At 39.3% G+C, this 20,051-nt stretch overlaps 1 protein-coding gene across 2 annotated transcripts in view; it reads left to right on the top strand.

Annotated features, from left to right (window-relative positions):
* The window catches only part of MSS51 (MSS51 mitochondrial translational activator), a 436,315-nt gene that overhangs the window by 358,158 nt on the left and 58,106 nt on the right, over positions 1 to 20,051 (top strand). The window lies entirely within an intron of this gene.

The raw sequence follows: 20,051 nt of genomic DNA, 5'->3' as shown, positions 1-20,051 counted from the left end.
GTGATTGACATTCATGCTAGTAAGAAAACAGATTACCGTTTCAACACCTAACCTGGTAGCGGGTTTTCACCCTGGGTAGAATGCAGATAGGGCTCCTAAATGTAACCTAGTGGTGGCCTTTTATGTAGGTCATAATCAATTTGACCTCTTTAGGCCTAAAACCTAGACAGAGTTTTGGCCATGTGAGATCTTTATTAGTCAGCCCGAGCAGAGCCCATGACAACAACATGAGTCCAAACATTGCACGTGGAGTTTCATCCAGATTACAAACCTTTCATGTTAGCCAACTCTAAAACAGTGTCTTTTGCTAGATGTGTTGTCACAAGACGTGTCATATTTGTTTCTTGGAGCGCCCGGTTCATTCATAAACCTAAATGTGTTTGCGGTTCAGCATTCCAGCCTGGAAGATTACTTCGTATGATGCAATAAACCGTCAAGACCGGCTTATTGAACTTTTTGGCTGTATTCATTCTTCCCTTAGAAAGATTTTACTTCCTGAACTAATAAAGCAGCAGCTATGACCTATGATTCCACAGATTTTCAAACACCACGTGACCCAGGATTACACAAAATTTAAAACTCCTCGTAAAAAGCACTGTACATGCAGGGAGTTTGAACTGTAAACCTAGGGCCTGATGTACAAAGATTCCTAATAAGAAATTGTAATTGCATCAAATACCGATTTGCAATTTGCGAATTCTTATTAGGAATCTTATCAAATGGATGTGGGCGCCTTTTGCTCACTGACTTTCACCGAATGCACTGGTGTTTTGTCAACCAACCTTTCTATTAACATGTTAGTTTACAAACTATAGATTCATAGTGGGTCGAGATTCGACCTACCTCATCATTCTGCATGCAGTAGCTGATGTCCATTACGATTGATTAGGGTCTCAGGCACGGTGGCCTGCTGGGGCCAGCAGATCACCATGTCTGTAATCTTTTTTTAAAAATAAATGCAGCCCATATTCTGAAAATTAAAATTAATCATTTTACAAACATCTTTTTTAGAAGCAGGCAGTGGTCCTAAGGACCACTTCTAAAAATGTTTTTGTTGACACTCACAGAGGAGAAGGGGTCCCTGGCAAATCCGATCCTGTTTGTGAATGTTATCACCAATTTGGATGACGGTGACAAAAATTAATATATATTTTAAGGAATTGACATTTGAAAAGGACGCCCTTTACATGTCCCTTCCAAATACGGATTATGTATTTATCCTGAAACCCAAAGTACAATTCAGTAATGTGTTACAGAATTGCAATTTGGGCTTTGTATATTGAAAAATGTCATTTTGCGGTCGCAAAGGCTGAAATTTGAACTTTGCGACTGTGATATTACTTTGTACATCAGGTCCTTAATGGTTTATCATGAGGACAAAGAATGTAACATATGTACCCCAACACTATCTTTTTTAGAGGTTAGCTCTGTTACCTTAATGAAGAGCTGCCACCACACATTTGAATCACTCTTAGGAAGCAGGACGGGTACTAGGACTGTGACAGGGATCAGCTTTTAGTCTATTGTATGCACCCCGAAAGCTGACCTTTCATTTTTGACTCTGAACCAGAGGGTTTTGTAGACCTTTGGGGGAAAAGTCTCCAAGTGTGTTAAACATGAAACTGTGAGAAATTCGGTTAATGGTTGACTGGAGTCTGAGACCTACAGAAAACAACATATTCTATCCTTGCAATGAACAAAGCATAGTTCAAGAACTAGGAAAATGAACTGTGATTAGGTTGAGGGGCATTTTTTTCAAAATATAGTCTGATTTCAACATTATCAATACTCTAGGAACCAACATAAAATGTGATGGATTCTTTTATTTACTATACATATTTTAAAAAGCAGAAAAAAGCATTCATTCTTTAGCTTGGAATATACAATATTACATATACAATTAGGCAAACAACAATTGAGCTTCAGCAGTAAATAAATAACTCACTGGTTATTCCATCTTGGGTCAACCAATCTACAAAAGAGCCATGGATAGCAATCATCTTGCATCTGCCAAGATGGCCCTTTACCCTATTAATCACTGTTGCCATTTAATTTATAGCAAGGATGCTTACCAGTGATGAAAATAGGGAGTTTCTGAAACAGTCCATCCACAGATGGATTAAGGTGACGATAAAACAAAGGGGCATATTATCAAGAACAGGAGATAAAATTATCGCCGCTTTATCTAAGCCCATGGTAGATGTGAAGACATCTAACATGCGCTTCGATTGAAATTCCATAGAGCATATTATCAAGCCCATTATCGCCGATTTAGCGGCAGTTTTCTGCCGATAAAGCGGCGATAATTTTATCTCCTGTTCTTGATAATATGCCCCTTAGTCCTGCATTTAGGCTAAAAATATTGTCATCCACAACAAACATTATTTTACAGGTGGGCAAAACAGGAACAGGATGGGACATATCGCTTAGCTTCTAAGTAACTGTCTCCTGCAACCTGCTCAGATCAGAACTTTTAAAAAACGCATGCAAATCATGTGTACCTTCTAGATTACATATAGGACATTCAGATTAAAAGATATATCTCAGCAAAATTAGTTGTACGAAAATGTGGTTGCAGATATGCTGGTCTGAGAACTTTTAAGTTAACATTAATACTCTGCGAGATAGGAGTAATAGTTATACTTACGCTCCGAGCCCACTCAGTTGCCATGTCTTTGATATCATCTGTAACCATCTCAAATAACTGATTAAATATTTTGATATTTACAGTAGAGGAACCGATATTCAACAGTTCTCTGAAAGTCAGTATATCGACAACTAAATTATCCCCAATGATCTTGTTAAAAAAGTCCCATATTTACAAATGTTTCTAAAATCTAGGCCGTGGTAGCTTGCGCATTGCTCTATTTTCAGTAAATGTATCCATCACCCCATTGCAAAGCATTTGACCCATACTTCAAAGACCAGGTCACACTCACATGTGAAAAACGTGATTCACGAAACATAGGAAGTAAATAGATCCCATAGTGGAGTATGTCAACAATATTTTGTACTATTACATAACTTACACCATGCATGTATGCCCTATCTGTAGTCTAGCTAATAGTTTCTTATGTAGTTTGGGTCACACATTCTTAAGAAACAGCTAGAAAAACCAGGTTGACTATATTGCACCATCCAACCAAGAAAATAGACAATCTGTTCTTACTATGCATCAATGCAAAATAGTTCTTCAATTTTGATTTCTAATTCAATTTCAACACATACCCAACTTAACTTTTCACCAGGATACCTAAATAAACAGAAATCCTGAGATTGCTAGAATCTTTCACTACTGTATTGTGGTATGCGATAGCATGACTTTTAGAAACATGCAAATGATATCTAGAAATACAACCTAAATGAGCAGCCTTGGATTCTTTAGCGGGGGGAGCATCTATCACAACTTTCACTGAACATTGCCACATTGAATTCAACAGGTTTTCTCTCAGCTGTGGCTAGGCTGCATCTTAGATAAGGCTCCAAGCTTAAATAAAATTGCAAAGGACATGCCTGAGCGCACCCCTTGCAATCATGAATGGCTCAGAAGCAATACCCCTTGTCATAATTCTAGCAGTAGGCTTCTTTTACAGACTTGTGTAAGAGCGATAGATTTTTTTCGAAACCCCGACTGTCTCATAACTGCATCTACGAGGATCACACCAACATCCTTCTGCATAACTTCCACTGTATCGAATAGTCATAAACACATGCCCTTTGGCTTCTATACCAGGTGTGAATCCATACTGTTGTTGTGAAACAGGGTTTACAATCACTTTACTAAGATGATGACACATTAATTGAGAATAGAACTTTGTATTTTAATCAAAGGCATATATCAGTCAAAGAGATGGGAACTTTGATCTCATCAACAGGTTTGTCCTTTTGGACAAAAAACAGATATATGTGTGTGATCCCAAGAGGCCTGTCTTGAAAATAATTTCTTTGGGCCAAGTATAAAAGTGCTACTATGACACAAGAGGTTTTATAAAATGTGCCTGGGTAGGGTCCTCACCCGTGCACTGCCGTTAACCAGGCTGTTACTAGGAGCCAGGACTTTCTTAGGAGTAATTGATGCACCCAGACCAGGTCTGCCTTAGAGTGTCAGGACATCCAGCATAACACAATTTAAATATGGATCTATCTGCCTGCAAGCACTGATCTTCATCCAGATACAGGGATAGAAAGAATATCTGGATCTGTCATACAATTTTAACAGCACCCAGTACTTGCTTCCTGCTATCTTTTTTGGCAGGGTTCATATTATTAACACCTTCGCTGCGGCGGTTATTCCGCCGCAGCGCTAAGGGGCGGGGGGCCGCACGGCGCGCCCATGCTGATGACGGAACCGCTCCGTCATCAGCCGCGGTGGCGCTGTGCTCATGACGGAGCGGGCCCGTCATGGACCCGCCCGATCAATAGAACGTGCCACGCAGGCGCGTCGGGTGGGCCATGACGGAACCGCTCCGTCATCAGCACAGCGCCACCGCGGCTGATGACGGAGCGGTTCCGTCATCAGCACGGAAAAGGTTAACAGAATTACTTTCCTTAATTTTATAGGCTACTATCCACCCACTATTTCTCTATACTCAAATAACCAGTTTCATAATGAAAATATAATGCCAAAACATTGTTCCTAAACAGCTTAGATAACAGTGTATACTAGGCTAGCATGAGCAGATCAATCTCATGTTCATTATGTAGACTCAATTCAATTCAATTCATGAAGCTTTATTCGGAACATATAAAATGACCATAAAAGCACAGAGAAAAAATACACAATATAACAAATATTACAGTATTCAGATCAATAAAAGAAATACCATAAAAATACATACACAATTCCTAAAATGACATACTTTTACGTGCATTAATAGACTGATTTAAAAATGTAGCAGTATAAAAACAGATATCGACAGATTCCAGATTGAATATTAAACTCATTGCCTGATTAACTGTACGTACACCATATTTGACAAACATAGGTTTCAAATAGGCTATTTGAAAGTTCATATACAGTTTACAAAATAATAAAAAGTGCAGAGTGCTTTGTTTGGAAACGCCATCGCACAAACACGGCCCTATCGGATGTTTCTTAAGGTTCGGTAGGGCCACTAAGTGGTGTGCTACCCCAAACCTCAGTCTGGTTAGCACAAACTTATGAGATGGCCTTGCCACCAAAACTAGATAAAGTGGGAAACCTTCAATAATAGTGTATCTGCTGTAAAACATGACAGAGGACAAAGATCCATAAGTTGCATCCCGCTTCCTCGCCCTACTAGCAGGAAATTTGGTTTTCAGCTCTACTTTGGGGATCTGGGAGGCGGCAATTGGGTCAGCCAGTACATTTATGTTAAATATTTCAGAAAAACAGTCAGCCACATATTTAAGCCAAGGGATATTTAGGTGTTTATCCAATAATAAGCAATCCTCTATTATAGATCTATTAAAAGACTTTCCATCCTGAAGCCAAATAGAACGCCAAACCATAAGTGGCCTTAAGGATAATAGATCAGTTAAAAAATTAATATCCAGTTCCCGATGGATCAACTCAGTGGGGGCGGAGAGAGGTAAACACAAAAGCTTTTTTAAAGAGGTATTCTCCTCCTTCTGCAAGTTATAATCACATCTGTGGCCCAAAACACCCGCCCTTGTACATTGCTATGAATCTATGACAAAATATCGACTACAAAAATATCGAGGTACCAAAATATCGCAACAAAAATATCGAGGACAATAATATCGGGATCCTATCTCTAACAAGGTAAGTACAAAAATATCGCAAGAAAATATATCGATGTCAAAAATATCGTTTTTTAGAAAATATCGTTTTTTTAATTTAAATAAAATGTAATATTAACAAAATAATAGTTATAAATATAATAAACATAGTTAAAACTATATTATAATATTTAAAATTAATAAATAATGTAATAAAAACTAATAATAATAAAAATATAATACATAGTATATACTTAATTAATATTAACTCTAAAATATTTATTTTAATAACTTATAAATAAATGAAAATATAATAAATTACAAATAAATGTATATACATAAAATATTAATATAAATAACTATTAATAACAATGTAAAACTAATTAAAAAAATTAGGTACATTTTGGATAGCGTACGGGTAAAAATTACTATTCCCACTCCAGAGAGTGCAACAGTAGGGAAAGTGTTGGATAGCGTAGGGGTAATAATTACTATTCCACCTCCAGAGAGTGCAACAGTAGGGAAAGTGTTGGATAGCGTAGAGATAAAAATTACTATTCCCACTCCAGAGAGTGTAACAGTAGGGAAAGTGTTGGATAGCGTAGGGGTAAAAATTACTATTCCCACTCCAGAGAGTGCAACAGTAGGGAAAGTGTTGGATAGCGTAGGGGTAACAATTACTATTCCCACTCCAGAGAGTGCAACAGTAGGGAAAGTGTTGGATAGCGTAGGGGTAAAAATTACTATTCAAACTCCAAAGAGCGCAACAGTAGAGAAAGTGTTGGATAGCGTAGGGGTAAAAATTACTATTCCCACTCCAAAGAGCGCAACAGTAGGGAAAGTGTTGGATAGTGTACGGGTAAAAATTACTATTCCCACTCCAGAGAGTGCAACAGTAGGGAAAGTGTTGGATAGCGTAGGGGTGAAAATTACTATTTCCACTCCAGAGAGTGCAACAGTAGGGAAAGTGTTGGATAGCGTAGGGGTAAAAATTACTATTCCCACTCCAGAGAGTGCAACAGTAGGGAAAGTGTTGGATAGCGTAGAGGTAAAAATTACTATTCCCACTCCAGAGAGTGCAACAGTAGGGAAAGTGTTGGATAGCGTAGAGATAAAAATTACTATCCCACTCCAGAGAGTGCAACAGTAGGGAAAGTGTTGGATAGTGTAGGGGTAAGAATTACTATTCCCACTCCAGAGAGTGCAACAGTGGGGAAAGTGTTGGATAGCGTAGGGGTAACAATTACTATTCCCACTCCAAAGAGTGCAACAGTAGGGAAAGTGTTGGATAGCGTAGGGGTAAAAATTACTATTCCAACTCCAAAGAGTGCAACAGTAGGGAAAGTGTTGGATAGTGTACGGGTAAAAATTACTATTCCCACTCCAGAGAGTGCAACAGTAGGGAAAGTGTTGGATAGCGTAGGGGTGAAAATTACTATTTCCACTCCAGAGAGTGCAACAGTAGGGAAAGTGTTGGATAGCGTAGGGGTAAAAATTACTATTCCCACTCCAGAGAGTGCAACAGTAGGGAAAATGTTGAATAGTGTAGGTGTAAAAATTACTATTACCACTCCAGAGAGTGCAACAGTAGGGAAAGTGTTGGATAGCGTAGGGGTAACAATTACTATTCCAACTCCAGAGAGCGCAACAGTAGGGAAAGTGTTGGATAGCGTAGAGATAAAAATTACTATTCCCACTCCAGAGAGTGCAACAGTAGGTAAAGTGTTGGATAGCGTAGGGGTAAGAATTACTATTCCCACTCCAGAGAGTGCAACAGTAGGCAAAGTGTTGGATAGCGTAGGGGTAACAATTACTATTCCCACTCCAAAGAGTGCAACAGTAGGGAAAGTGTTGGATAGCGTAGGGGTAAAAATTACTATTCCAACTCCAAAGAGCGCAACAGTAGGGAAAGTGTTGGATAGCGTACGGGTAAAAATGACTATTCCCACTCCAGAGAGTGCAACAGTAGGGAAAGTGTTGGATAGGGTAGGGGTAAAAATTACTATTTCCACTCCAGAGAGTGCAACAGTAGGGAAAGTGTTGGATAGCGTAGAGGTAAAAATTACTATTCCCACTCCAGAGAGTGCAACAGTAGGGAAAGTGTTGGATAGAGTAGGGGTAAAAATTACTATTCCCACTCCAGAGAGTGCAACAGTAGGGAAAGTGTTGGATAGCGCAGGGGTAAAAATTACTATTCCCACTCCAGAGAGTGCAACAGTAGGGAAAATGTTGGATAGCGTAGGTGTAAAAATTACTATTACCACTCCAGAGAGTGCAACAGTAGGGAAAGTGTTGGATAGCGTAGGGGTAACAATTACTATTCCAACTCTAGAGAGCGCAACAGTAGGGAAAGTGTTGGATAGCGTAGAGGTAAAAATTACTATTCCCACTCCAGAGAGTGCAACAGTAGGGAAAGTGTTGGGTAGCGTAGGGGTAAAAATTACTATTCCCACTCCAGAGAGTGAAAAAGTAGGGAAAATGTTGGATAGCGTAGGGGTAAAAATAACATACTTCTAAATAAATCTTTTATTTTAAATAATACAAATATTAACTATTAAATAAATATCAACCATTTGCAAATACCAATACATAATTATTAAAAACATGTGAACAAAATATATGTAATTAAAAAAATTAATAAAAATACCATTTAATAAATATTTAATTAACAATTAATAATTAATTAGCAATTAGATAATTAACCAAACAATTACTTAAAGAACATTATTACTTAATTACATTTAAATTACTTCCCACCCTATTCCCCTAAAAACCCACAACCCACTACAAAACATAATGATCAATTAATCAATTAATTAACATTATTTACCAATTAATTAAAAAATATTATCAATTATTAAAAATTAGATTTTAATTCCTACTAATTAATAATTAATTTAACATAATTAAATTACTTCCCACCCTATTCCCCTATAAACTCACAACCCGCTACAGAACATATTTATCAATTAATCAAATAATTAAAATTAATTACCAATTAATTAAAAATAATTACCAATTAATAAATATTAATTTATAATTCCTAGTAATTAATAATAAATTTAACATAATTAAATTACTTCCCACCCTATTCCCCTATAAACCCACAACCCGCTACAGAACATATTTATCAATTAATCAATTAATTAAAATTAATTACCAATTATTTAAAAATAGTTACCAATTAATAAATATTAATTTATAATTCCCACTAATTAATAATTAATTTACCATAATTAAATTACTTCCCACCCTATTCCCCTATAAACCCACAACCCGCTACAGTACTAAAATACATTTAATTAAATTACATAAAAATAAATGAAAAACATAATAAATACATAATAATATACACAAAAAATTGTTTAAAATTGATATTAGTAACATCGAAATTATTAAAATCGATATTACTGACATCGATATTTAAAACTTCGATATTACTAATATCGATATTAAATGTATCGATATTACTTACCTTCTATATTTTGTCCCATCGATATTTAAACTTCTATATAATTGTATATCGATATTTAAATATCGATATTTTGTCTGCATACCCATTGCTATAGTGACACATCTGGCTTGGTAAATTTGAAGCATATCCCTAGTCCGTCTGTCCTCGACTTTTGACGCAAATCTAAAAACACCATAGGCGTTTTTAGCCATTTTATTACTAATATTATTAAATTCATTAGTCCATTTTCTGTCTTTTGAGAAGGTTATACCAAGATAGCAGAATGTATCTACTTGTTGCACCTTTTCACAATCAATAAAAAAGGCATTAGTAGATTTGCTTCTGGCCCCACAGGTCATAGTGTACGTTTTCCCCTTATTAATGGTAAGTTTTCTATCCTTGATAAAGGTGGAAAATCTATCGATCAGACGCTGTAGTCCACGAGGAGTTCTTGAAAGCAGTACAGCGTCGTCAGCGTACAATAACACTGGCACAGAGAAACCTTTGACCTTGGGGGCATCGGCATTTACATTTTTTAAAATAGCGTCGATTTCATTAATAAACAGTATAAAAAGAAGGGGGGCTAGTACACAGCCCTGTCTGATCCCTCGTTTGACACTGAATTTGGGGGTACACTCCCCATTAGTGCCGTAGCGCACACAGGTTTGTAACTTTTCGTGCAGCCTGGCAAGGAAAAAGATAATACCCTCCGGTGCTCCAAGCTGTAACAGGGTTGGCCATAATATAGTATGGTCAACCATATCGAAGGCGCTACTTAAGTCTGCGAAGCAGAGATATAATGAGCCATGTTTGGCTTCAGTGTATTTGCCAATCAGTAAATCAAGGTTTAAACACTGGTCCACTGTACCCCGATCCTACCTGAATCCATACTGGCTGTCGGCCAGAATGTCCTCCTGCTCGACCCACTCTTCTTTTTTTTTTTTTTTGTCTTTTTCTTTTTTGTCCTCATTTCACCAAAAGCTGTGCAAATAAACTTTCTCAACCCATTCCGTCGTCGTGGGCACCCAGGGTTAGCGTTCTTGCAATAGCCTGGGCATGGCCGCCCTGCCTCTTTATACCGAGGCCTGGTGTAATCATAGGACAGCCAGGCCTTAGACCAGCCTCATTTGTCTTCCCCAGTCTAATAAAGGATCCCATATCGTGCTATTTACTCTTTGTGCCAAACTAAATTCTAACCGTGCAGTGCTCAAAGCCGCCCGTAACCAGTTTTCATATGTGGGAGGGCTAGTGTCTTTCCAGAGTTTGCAAATCTCCCTACGCGCTAATATGATAAGATTACAAAATAAAGCCACTTGTGCCCCCCTTAATAAACTAAGAAGCTGAATATCCATCCCAAAAATGACTCTAACTAAATTTAACGTCAAGGACCCTTGTGTTTTAAAAATGCCATCTAAGGCCTTCTCAACCATAGACCAAAAGGAATCCAGAGAAGGACAGTCATAAAAGAGATGTATGTCATCTACTTCCACTAACCCACATCTTGAACACGATGGAGGGTGAGTCACAAACTTTGCAATTGTTTTTGGCGTGTAGTAGAGCCTGTTGATGGTAAAATGGTGATTCTTCTTCAGGGAGGCTGATCTGACATATTTATTAAGGTTTTGAGAGATCTATCGTAAAGAGCAACCAATGTCTCCTCCAGCCCCGAGGCATTCCAGATTTGATACATTGGGGGGGACGCTGTTTCCTCCTCCTGCAACATTTTCCCATACCACATTCCTACTTCCTTCTTCATTGGGCAAGGGGATTGAAGTGCAGAATCGATATCCCAATTCCCACCGATGTTCTCTCTCTCAGCGGCAAACCAAGAACAGATCTGAATATACTTAAATCTAGAGAAAGAATCCCCTATCTTTGTTCTCAAGACCTCCCATGTGAGAACTCCCTCTGATGTTACTATATCTGCCCATACTGTTATACCTGCTCTCCTGATGGGAAGAGAAAGACTGTCCTTAAAGCATGTCGGCAAGCCCGGGGAGTCCCAAATTGGGGCAAGATCTGAGTAATACTTTATGCCCCATCTCCCTTTGACTCTAGTCCATACTAAAAGTGCATGTTCCAGTATCTTGAGACGTACCTTTTTGTAAAATGTTGGCGCGCCAAATTTATAAAGGAAGCCGGGTTCGCCCCCCTCTTGGGCCACCATTGTGTTCAGTATCCGCCCCCAGTTGGAATCATCAGGGCTAGTAAGGAGGCATCTAATGTTTTTCAGTTGGAAAGAAAAAGCATACCAGAGAATGTCAGGGAGCGCAAGACCTCCCTTCAGCAATCATCTTTTCAGCTTTTTCCAAGAGATCCTTGAGTTTTTATTTGCCCAAATAAAGCTGCCAATTTTCCCTTGGATTCTGGCTAAGACCTTATGTGGAAAAGTCAATGGTATCATATTAAAAAGGTATGTTAGTTTCGGTAAAATAACCATTTTAACCAGGTTGATCCGACCATAGATTGTAAGCTGGAGGTTCTGCCACCTCAGGAAAAGGTGGTCGATATCCTTGGCCACTTTTTTTATATTGATCAATGCTACAGTGTTAAGGTCTGGTGTTACTATTATGCCTAAGTATCTAAACTGAGTGCTTCGGGCCCCCCCCCAATTGTCTACACCCCAGCACATTATTTCAGTTTTTTGGTTATTTATCAAATAGCCAGAGTGTTTACCGAAGTCTTTCATTATCTCGACCCACTCTTCTAGTCTAGCCAACATAACTCTACTCGTGATCTTAACTGAGGAGTCTAAAAGAGAGATAGGTCGACAATTCTTAACATCTGCCCTACTGCCCTTCTTGTATATCGGAATAATAATGGATTCCTTCCAGGTTTTTGGTGCCTCGGTACAGACTGCTGCATTAAAAACAATAGCTAAAAGGGGGCTCCACATCTCTGGGGCTGCTTTATAAACATCTATAGGAACCCCATCAGGTCCCTGAGCTTTCCCCCCCTTGCTTGCACGTATGCCTAGCTCAACCTCATTAACAGTAATTCCCAGAGTTATAATGGGCCACCTACTAGGGTCGGTATCTACACAGCTATCAGAGCCAAAAATATTAGACTCTATCTGATTGTATTTGCTTGCTCTAACTTTAGGACACATACTTGCTCTTTCAGAGTTTTAAACACAATTTGATGATTTTTTCTATTTTTCAAGATGGCATAGTTACATATGATTCCTCCCATGAAAGCTTTTACAGTATTTCAAACTCTACAGATTAAGGCAATAGTTATATTGTGCCAGAACATCCTAACTGTATTTAATACTAATACTAAATTCCTTTATGTTTTTTTACTCCCTTACGTTTCGACCGACAGAGCTATTGGCCTGGTAGTCATGAATGACAGCATTCAGAATTAATAAAAAAAACAACCTAATTTCCATTTTAGTCCACATTTAAAAATAAATACAGACAGGAAAATAAATAGGTTTCTGTTTGTATTTGTCTGTATGTAAAAATTAGTAAAAGAAGGAAAACAGGGATCCCTAATCATGATTTGAATGGTGCCTCAGGTGCAGTGGCACAGAAGCCAAAAAGTCTAGGAAACCCTCTGAACACCAATTATTGTTATATTTTATTATTAAATAAGCACTGACAAGTGCAATTACATTGCAGGCACTAGGGCAATGATTTGAAAGGTGCAGCGGCACACAGGATAAAAGCTCTAGGAAACCCACTGAACACCGATCATTGCTATATTTTACTACTAAACAAGCAGTCACAAATGCAATTACCTCGCAGGCACTAGGGTCTTGATTTGAATGGTGCAGCAGGTGCAGTGGCACCGAGGCCAAAACCGCTAGGAAACCCACTGAACACCAAATATTGCTATATTTTACTACATAATAAGCAGTCACAAGTGCAGTTACCTTGCATGATCTGAATTGTGCAGCAGGTGCAGTGGCACAGAGGCAAAAAGTTCTAGGAAACCCACTGAACACTGATTTTTTGTAATATTGTAATACTTAACAAGCAGTCCAAGTGCAAATAATTACCTTGCAGGCACTTGGGCCATGAATGTAATGTGCAGCAGGTGCAGTGGTACAGGGGCCAAAAGCTCTAGAAAGCTCACTGAAAATCGATTATTGTTAAATGTTACTTCTAAACAAGCAGTCAAGTGCAATTTTCTTGCAGGCACCAGGGTCATCATTTGAATGGTGCAGCAGGTGCAATGGCACAGGGGTCAAAAGGTCTAATAAATCCACTGAACACTGATTATTGCTATATTTTACTACTAAGTAAGCAGTCACACATGCAGTTACCTTGCAGGCACTAGGGTCATGATTTGAATGGTGCAGCAGGTGCAGTGGCGAAGGAGCCAAAGCTCTAGAAATCTCACTGAACACAGATTATTGCTATATTTTACTACTTAACAAGCAGTCAGGAGTGCTTTTTTTGGTTCTTTTGTAACCATTGGACCCAAAGTAGCCCATAGAGCATCACCATAATAAAAGGTGTAACCTATTGGACTTTTCTTTCTACCTACAGCTTATTGTTACATTCAGTGTATTTATATGGCACATTTTTCACTTCAGCCGTTGTAAACACTATATAAATATTGATAACTTATCATATGCTATTTCATACCAAGCATTCGCAGAGGCAATAGGCAATTGACTTGTCCAATGTTTTTTAAGCCATATTATACAGGGGAGTTAGCTTCAGTGCAGTATAACTGGAAATAAACCGGACAATGCTAGCTGTGTCATACAGCTTTTTTACATTACTTTCAGTCATTTGCAACATAGCTGAAAAACATTAGCACCGCCAAGAAATCTCACATAGGTAAGACCTGTTGGCTTTGCCACTGCTTGTTTATCTTACAAATTGCCTCACCACAGCATGCAAGGATTGGGTTTTCTAATTTTTTCTAATTTAACAGACATAGAAATATTTATTTGGGATTTGTCAGGACCACTTACTATAAACTTCTACCAATGTCAAAATATAATTAATTCTTTCATGGACTATGCATTTTCACAATATTACACACATCATAGTACTGATCAATTTCTGTATTGCATTGTAGATGCATCACACTGCTGCATGCAGTAACATGATACTTGTGGGATGATTGGGGATTTTTTAGCAACGTTGAATATTGGGGTCCAGATTTACAAAGCTTTGATGCAAGTAGGGCAGTGAGCAGAGTTGCTATGCTGTGTTGCGTCAACTTGAGACAGCAGACTGCACAAGATCTACAAAGAAGTGGTGCAGTTCTGCCCTGTCCCTGCCATGATGATGTTGCTGCAGCTATGCACCACTGCAGGCACCTTTATGCCTTAGTGCAATGGTGTCTGTGTGGTGTTCAGCATATGTTTTGGGTAGGAAGGGAACTCTTTCAGCACAAAACCTATGCTGAAAGACAATGTCCTCTTTGTATATATGCTGCTGAATGCAGCCCACATGCAGGGAAGAAAACAAAGAGAAACAAAACCGATTCTCCTCATTATGCCAGCGTCAGGGAGGTGCAAGATTTTGGCCCAAGTCTTTGTTGATATGGATTTGCTTCAAAACCCATGGGTGGATGCACAGGAATGCTCATGTATCACTCATAGAACCCCTCCTTGATGCAAAGTAACGCAAGGCAGCGAATTGCGCAGTTGCCTTACGCTTGGTTACAAACCAACTCAAATCCCCATTTGCATTGGCTTGTAAATACCAACCTGGATGTTGCGTTGAATCTGCGCTAAAAAAGAAATGCAAATCTGATGAAAAATCTAGACCTGTGTTTCCAGCATTAATGTCATTGGATCGCTTATCAGCAGCATATCTGGTTTCTAAGTTGTGGTGGGACTTCTGGGTCTTGTCTGGTTGAAGTGGTTTTAGGATGCCCAGTCTGGTCCTTGAGAATAAAAGTTACTACTCTTGCTATCAGTAATCAGGGTTTGTGTAAATATTTGATTGCACAACAGATTACTTTACAGACAGTCATTGTCTAGATACCATTTGAATCTAAAAACAGCCAGATGCTTGTTCATTATTAACCAAATAGAACACGCCAGCAATTCCCGAAAGCCCTTTTTAGCATAGTAAGGGACTTTGTATCCCCAAAAGTTTGTAGTGAGTCGCCAATAGAATCCCAAGAGTTTTGCAACTCCGTTGCAATTTACTTCCAATATAAGATAACTAAAATCAATGCGAACTTTCCATCCACTGCTCCCCTTGCTCCTGAACCTCCTACCGAATTGGAGGAGTTAGGAAATATAGCAAGTAGCACTCTTGATAGTTTCGAACTGACCTCGATTGAGAAGGTCACTTAAGGCCTCACTACCGCCAAATCAGGTTCACCGCTAGATATTTGCCTGCCAAAGACAATGGCCATCCTAGCCTCGAGTTGTGCCCCTGCTATCTGAGACATCTTCAGCCACTCAATATAATCTGGCACCATTCCTAGGACATGGAAGGACGCGTTGGTACACCCAATATTAAAAAAAACAACGGCTGACCCTTTAATCCTTAACAACTACCGCCCCATTTCTTTACTACCGCTTCTGGGCAAACAGCTGGAAAGCATTATAAACAGACAGCTAAAATCATATTTGGAATCCAATCAAATCCTGGACTCATCACAGTCTGGCTTCCGGCCAGGCTTCAGTACTGAGACCGCCATCTTGGCAGTGACCGATTCCCTTAGGCAGACCGTAGACGTGGGAGGATCAGTAGTACTGATACTCCTAGATCTCTCCGCAGCGTTTGACACCATCTCGCACTCAAAGCTTGAGGAGAGACTCCTCTCCTGTGGTATTCAAGGGACAGCCTTGAAATGGCTGCAATATTTCATGTGCGAAAAAACAAAAACTATCATGTTAGGACTTTATACCTCAGCAAAAATGCATCTGGATAGGGGATTCCCTCAGGGCTCTTGCCTGAGCCTGACTTTATTTGATATATACATGGCTCCACTAGCAAAAATAGTTGAACAACTAGGATTTGAGATCATCTCATACGCTGATGACACGCAGCTTATGTTTACTATCGGCTCAAACCCAGATACAGATAAAACTCATTTCGCTACTGGCATGCTCGCAATCTCCAGTTGGATGACGAAAAACTATCTTCAACTGAATCCTGGCAAAACTGAGGTCATGCTCATGGGGAAAGTCTCAGATATCTGGTCGTACGACTGGTGACCCTCTCAACTGGGAACAGCTCCTGTTCCCAAAAAATCTGTAAAAAACCTAGGTCTAAAATTGGACCAGGCAATGACCATGAAAGACCACATTGCTGCCACTACTAGTTCCTGTTACTACAGTCTACGTTTGCTTCGAAGAATTCTCCCCTATATGCCTACCATCTATCATAGAACTTTAGTTCAGGCAATGGTAATCAGTCTTTTGGACTATGGAAATGTTCTGCTGGCCAAAGTGGGAGAGACCTTGCTAGCTAAATTACAAGTAATACAGAATACTGCAGCAAGAATGATTCTAAATCGTCCTGCAGGCTCTCCCTCGACTCCTTTGCTCAGGGAACTGCATTGGGTTTCAGTAAAAAAAAAATCTTTCTTCAAAATCTGCTGCTTAACTTTTTTAACTCTCCAAAAGGCAGAGGTCCTCTCTACCTGCAAAAAAACCTCATAAAATACTCACCTTGCAGGAACCTCAGATCTAGCACACTAGACCTTCTCAAGGTTCCCCGAATTCGCATGACTCGTACAGGGGGAAAAGCATTCGCATATCTTGCTCCAAGATATTGGAATAAGCTCCCAGTGGCCCTGCGCAAAAATTCTAGCTACTGTATCTTTAGGAAACATTTGAAAGCCTTTTTGTTTTAAGTGTCTCCTCAGATTCACTCTTGTCCTTCCAATCGTCAGGCTACTATTTCTAGGCAGCGCCGAGATGCCCAAGGGTGAGTCGTGCGCTATAGAAATAAATCTAACGTAACATAACATACCATTCCATAGCTCTTGTCCTTTAATATTTGCACTTTCAGTTTTTTCACCATCTTTGCTATGCACCATGCAGGCGTATACTACTGGTCAATGTGAAAGTAGATGAAGGAGGTATACACAGCGGCTGAAATACTGACAATGCCAAAGGAAAAGCAAATGTGGGGTAATACATGTGTTTGACAGGTGAAGAGAGAGAGTGTATGGAAGAAAGAAAGGCTGGCAAAGGGCAGGTGACACACGGTGAAGGACAGAGTAAAAAGACAGTGATGAAGATGAAGGTGATAATGTGTAAGATATGCAGATGGACTGTTTCAGAAAGATGTGGGGAGCAGAAAGGGTTATGTGTCCAAACAGTGAGAGTAGCAAGAGTTATTCATATATTTTGAAGATCACAAACCGTTCCACAGAACTTAGAAATGTTAAAATCACAGTCTCATATTTTCAGTATCAACATTTTCAGTACTAATTAGTCGTAATATTTTTGTTACTTATTCATCTAATAATGCTAACAAGCATTGGCAAATCCAATAGGTCTGGCTTTTTTTTATGTTTGTGTGTGTGTGTGTGTGTGTATATATATATATATATATATATATATCATATCCGAGTTTGCCTAAACAAAAAGACGCAATCACATGCAGAGTCCAATGTTTATTTAAAGCTGGAGGTCTGACATTCACTTGGAGATGATTGCCTTACCCATTTTGGCTCCTCATGATCCTTGATCACAGGCTCTAGTGTGGCTTCACAGCTATACTCCTCATGCACTCTTATCAGCGCGCTAATTACACACATTGCCCTCCAGTGGCCTCTCTGGTGAGTCTTTTATTTCCACTGCATCCTGGGACTCATAGTTCAGAGGGGTCAATTATTACCTTTTAGTAGGTGTGTGTTGCCATACTTGCGATTTCTTGCATAATTAAAATCCTCCTGTGGGTATCTCAAAATAAATTGCCAGAATTATTTTCTTGCTAATCTGCCATTCCACGTGATTTGCCTCTACTCAATTGAGAGCCAAAGGGGACACACAATCCTGCCTCTGTGGTGGTGCAATCTTGAACGGTAGGACTGCCGTGATACATCCTATCCGAGTTTGTCCGAAAACCAACATGCACTCACATGCAGATTCCATTGCTTGTTTAAAGCTTGAGGTTTGGCATTCACATAGAGATGATTGCTGCCTTACGCGTTTCGGCTCCTCATAGTCCTTGATCACAGGCTCCAGTGTGGCTTCACAGCTATACTCCTCCGGCAGTCTAATCTTAGTCTCTCACTCTTGGTAGTGTGAATACAGGGGTGTTGTCCGAATTGCCATTGCTAATGCTTGTTCCCCCTGGATTTTGTCCCTGCACTGCTTTATTTTATTGCGGTGCATCCTTAAGCACCTTTCTTAGGACTCTCCTCCCTTGGACTCCCTGCATTCTGTTTGCGATACTTTGATTTTGAGTTACAGTAATGTGTAGGATTTTTTGGGTCCTTCTCAATTTAGAGGTTGCAGGGTGTTTTCCTCTACCGTTTGCACTGCACAACCTATGAAACCAACATATTACACGCAGAGGTAGTCAGGCGCCATCACCTCCTATACAACTAACACCCCATATCACAGAACACTTACAGCATGTGCATAGGATTGACTCTCACAACTCACATCTCCCTTTCACATTTCCAACTGTGTGTAATATGTTGGTTTCATAGGTTGTGCGGTGCAAAAGGTAAGGGAAAACACCCTTCAACCTTTAAATTGTGAAGGACCCAAAAATCATCAATGAGTCTCCTTAAGGAATGTTTCTGTTCTTCTGAAACATATTATTAATGATATCCCCTATCAACCTTAGTGCTTGGGATTATATACTTTCTGTATTTCCTGAACTACAGCGCAATAGTATAGATAACCCACCAATGGGTCTCCCCAAAGTTCCTTTTGCTGCTAACATGTCCATGAATTTGAAATTATGCAAGAACAGCTCAGTTGTCTTCTATGTTTTATGTAAACAGATATTTTATCAATTAAAAAAAATCTAAACATTCAGATGATGATGTTGAATGAAGACCAGACAAGGTAAGTGTAGAGTCTTCTTTATTCAGCCATCCACTCTCCGACTCAACTGTCAACTGGTAGGGTCCAACATTCCATGGCAAGCTCCATTGGAATGTTAAACTGGGTAATGACACGGGGGTAAGGGGAACATACCAAAGTGATAACAGGTTGATAATAAAGCAGTGAGGAATTTACAACAGATGAGTTTTTGCCTGTCTATCTCATCCTGCAATATTCCAAGAACAAATCTGCAGCAAGTTTTTAACATGTCTTAGATCGTTATTACCTGTATTGATTGATAATTCTGTCCCGGCGGATCAGATGAATATGGTTCAATGACTGATCGTGGAGAAATCTGTATGGATCTGTTCATTTTACAGACAACTCCGATGTTATTGACAGATTATTTGTATCCATCCTGGTATCATTTTCCGAGCCTTTAAATGTTACCATATGTGTCAGAAACGTCTCTGAGGGGTGCTTACCCACACCTACTTCTTTCTTTAGGAAGTAGGGATGTTTCCATGGCTCCCCAGTTTTTAACTTTTCCCCCAGTCTGCTAATGCGCCCTATTTTTCAAGTATAATGCTGTGGATTAGCCCAAGTAGTATGCGCAAATTCTATTTGAGTTTTGCAATTGGTCAAGTATTGTAAAGATGGGCATTCACTTACATTGACTGTCCAGTCTTCCTTATGGGCACTGGGAGTCAGACTCCAGTACTTGGCTTGTGTTTCACGAAATGTGTGCCATTTGAGTTGGGTAAAAGTAGTAGCATTCATTACTACACTGCAGTAAATCACGGTTGGAGCAGTGCACAATGAGAGAGAATATTATCATAGGATTTCTGTACTTTATGGCATTAAAGGTGCCCCTTTCAAATTTCTTCAGAAATGTAATATTGCTGCCTGAAAACAAACTTATGCTGCTGAAGTCAGACT

Source organism: Lissotriton helveticus, chromosome 10, assembly GCF_964261635.1.
Source record: "Lissotriton helveticus chromosome 10, aLisHel1.1, whole genome shotgun sequence".
NCBI classification, from domain to species: Eukaryota; Metazoa; Chordata; class Amphibia; order Caudata; family Salamandridae; genus Lissotriton; species Lissotriton helveticus.
Note: the sequence above shows the minus strand (reverse complement) of the source record. Positions and strands in the feature narration are given on the sequence as shown.